Raw genomic sequence first — 4,148 nt, 5'->3', positions numbered from 1 at the left:
CTTTAAAAACTCTTCTAATTAAATAAGTATTTCTAGAAAATTATTTAAATAAGTCCAAAATTACATTCTTCATCTTAAAAGTAACTTTTTACTTTTCGAAAGCATTGTAAAGTAAAAATATGTGAATTCAGTGTACTTGTATGTTCATATTTTAAATTTAATACATGATCGTTAGTTCATATTTTAAATTCAGTGTATTTCTCTTTTATTTTATATTTTGCTTCAATCCCAAAAAAAGTATTCAACTCAAAGATTAAATTAATTCTCTCAAGGGAAAAAATAAAAATATGAGAGACAGAGAGAGAGAGGATACCCTCTAATAAGAATTATTTAAAATATCAATTACAATTAAGATTTAAAATTTTATCTGAAAATATCAACTTTATTAATATCAGTAGTTCGAGCCCTTATATTTTCATTAATATTTTTATACTTAATCGACGCGTGATTTTTCATTTAACATGGTCTAAACAAACCCTCCGTCACTGTAAAAAATGCATCAACAATGAGGATAGGCTGCTTCAAACACTTGAAAAAGTGGCGTGGCCATCTCGCACTTTATTACATAATAGAATTTGAACATAAATATTGTCTTCATAATTTATATTAGGTCTCAGTAATTTTGTCTCTTGGCTCGATCATTGATTGACGTACATTTCTTCCATTCCTAATAATACAGAAAAAAATAAATAGATGTTGTTGACCCCATAAATGACTCGTGTTTTTACATTAACACGCATGAAAAACGAAATTAAAATAATATATATTCACCACAAGAAATAAACGAGACATACACAAAGTTAATTTGTCTCCTATAACCCAAATGAATACATGGTTATACTAAGTAATATGGGGTGCTAGACATTGTTCCTCCACCTTCCACAAAAGGGAATCAAAATATATGCAAATGTCACCTACTACTCGTGTCATTTCATCAAATAGTTGAAGAAGTTGCAAAGGGTAGAAGAAGCCATGTCTATATTTTTAAATAATAATTAACTTGATAATTAAAATATTTATGTGTATGTATTTCTTTTATGTAGGCATGCACAAGCACCATTTGGGTGGATTCTTTATATTCCTCTTGCGGGCGTCGACGAACAAACGATCAAACAAATGAAGGTGAAGTTCTACCAAGTTATTGTGAACAATCGAAGACGAATAACTATAGGTGGACATATGGTACTTTGGTGGACAATAATCTTAAATATTTAATAAAATATCATTTACATTATCAATAATACATATAGATGGCTTAATTGAATAAATTAACATTTCTAATTAAAAATCAAAAAAATAAATAAATCTATTTTAATGTCTAAATTCTCTTCGGGGTAAGTTGTGGTGTAGGTCTCCTACTTTCCAAAAAAATTGAAGTTAATCCGTACTTCTCATTTTGTGGTCCAAACATTCTCAACCTATCATAATTTAGCAGAACTCATCCCCATTCGCATAATATGTTAGATTTGTGATGATCAAGCACGCAATTTGATGATCAGAAGCGAGAAGATTCATAAATAGGTGTTAAAGTAAGGATTTTACAAATGCACGTAAGTACGCAATAGGTGGACTCTTTTCAATGGCAAATGAATCATCTTTATTTTCGTAGGAAGCAACCTTTTGATCTTATTGTTGTTTACAAGTTAATGACAGCACTCAAATCAACCATTGATGTATCCCAATTCTCCTTTTTGTGGTCAATATATGAGGAACGTATTTTCCACCCACAAATGTCTCTAACCTAAAAAACTTGAAACAACATAGTTTTGCAATGTGGAAAATAAGAAAACTAAACTTGTAGTAAACATTGCAAAATAACCAATGAAATTGAAATTCAGTGCCAAGTTCTATTGAGTAAATCAAACATAAGTGTACTTTAATTTTATTCAATTAGATAATTATACTTTAATTTAATTTTTATTGAGTAAATCGATCCAATTTTATCTTTTGGACAAACAAAAATTGCTGGTGGGACTATCAATAATGATGGTTGCCACTGAAGTTGCATTGTACTTATTTCGTTTCAGCAACTAATAGTTATGTGTGACGATATTCATTTATTGACTGTGACGCCATCGTTAGTGGAATAAAACAAAATTACGTTAATTAAAATCAAGCGTAATAATAGTTACCTTTTTTTTTTTTTTTTAAATCAAATCAAAGTATAGTTGCCCGTTAAATCAACTTAGAGTATAGCTACTCAATTGATCAAAACTTTGTCAAAGGAAGCCATATTGGAGGTTGAATGGGTGTTATCTGTGTAGGTGGTGGGGCTGCATCAGATTTTCTATTGAAATGATCTGTGATAACAAAGATCTTAATTCCTAATCACGCGATTCTCCAAACCAAATTATAGAAGACGATCGGTCCCCTTGAAAACATATGTTTTGTTGCTATATTCTTGGCCTGATTAATGATTATTTATTTAAGTCTAAGATTGCAATTATCAAATAAACAAACCACATGGCGAAATTATTAATGGTTTTAATGACAAATAAACAAACCACATGGTGAAATTATTAATAGTTTTAATAGAAAACTATAATTTCACAACCAAATACATGGCATTTTGGAGTTCCCGCAAAATCGATATCTAGCGGATATAGGAAAGGTAATCCTTCAAGCCATGGCTTGATGCGAGTACGAACTGAACTATACCACAAGGCTATAAGCGCCAAGAACTCGATTCATGTGCTGCTTCCAAAAAAATAAAAATAAAAAAATGTTTAAATCCCCTACCCTCTTGATCAAAATCGACCAAAAAACCTGCTCAATAGTTTATTAAATGTTCTTTTAATAGTTTTGGATTAACAATGACCATTCGATGGAATATTATAAATTTCAGTATATATCCATTTTCATACATTTCATATATCGGTAGTGTTAATGTATATACAATGTAAATGTTAGTTAGTCCCACATTGGTTAGAAAGGAAAACATTCCCCTCAAATTAGGCTATAAATATGATACCTCTCTTGTAAACAAATCACATTATTCAATACAATTCTCTTCTCTTTGTATTGTTTTATTTTCTCTCTTCAATTCAACTTGGTATCAGAGCTACTATTCTTAGTGTTCTCGATATATCAAGAGTTGAGTATGCTCTGTGATTGCCACTATTAATGGATCCTTCACATCAGAAAAACCTCTTGTATATCCTTTTCATACCTATTAGGTCGTTGCTATAGTCGGAGTCTTATTCTCCATCGACATTATCTCAGCCACCACTCCATGAGTAATTTCCTGACTAGTTCAGTTCGATTCATGTTATTTTTATCTCTATCTCCTTCTAATTTCGTGCACATTATGGAGCATCTTGAGGCCTCACAACCTATTGCCATTGTCATGAAAGGACTCAACTACACTATATGGGCTCAGGCTATGTCAAGCTTTCTTAAGGGCAGAAAGCTCTGGCGCTATGTTACTGGTGATATCACCGAACCAGAGAAAATCGCTGGAGAAGACAACACAAAATACATAGATCGTCTCAAAGAATGGGATAGCAAAAATCACCAAATTATCACTTGGATTCGCAACACATGCGTATGCTCCATCAGTCTCCAGTTTGATAGATTCAAGACTGCCAAGTCACTATGGGATTTTCTACAGAAACGCTACACCACCGTAGATCTGTCTCATCAATACCAACTTCTAGGTACTCTACATCGTATACAACAGCCTGGACAATCCATTAATAATTTCTTATCTGAGATACACTATGTTTGGGATCAACTTGCTTCCTCAGAACTTGAGTTTACAGATGCCAATGATGCTAAAAAAATTTTAACTATCGAGATCAGCAATACTTGGTTCTCTTTTTCATGGCACTCACTAATGAGTTTGAGTATGTTCGTGCATCTCTCCTTTACCGCAGTCCCTTACCTACTTTAGATCAAGCTGTTACTGAACTTCTTTCGGAGGAAACTCGTCTTGCCCCTCGCAAGACTATCTCTACAGATGCTATCTTCGCCACTTCTAGAGGACCTCAACCCGGCAACAAAATACATCCATCTGGATCTTTTCAACCTAACAACAAAGGACGTCTATCTGGATCTTCAAGATTTTGCAATTACTACAAGAAACCAGGACACATTCTCTTGGAATGCCCGGTTCGAGTTTGCTAATTCTGTCAGAAGCAAGCCCCTGG

This window comes from Olea europaea, unplaced genomic scaffold, assembly GCF_002742605.1.
Source record: "Olea europaea var. sylvestris unplaced genomic scaffold, O_europaea_v1 scaffold2902, whole genome shotgun sequence".
In the NCBI taxonomy this organism is placed as follows: domain Eukaryota; kingdom Viridiplantae; phylum Streptophyta; class Magnoliopsida; order Lamiales; family Oleaceae; genus Olea; species Olea europaea.
This window is presented reverse-complemented; position numbering follows the sequence as displayed.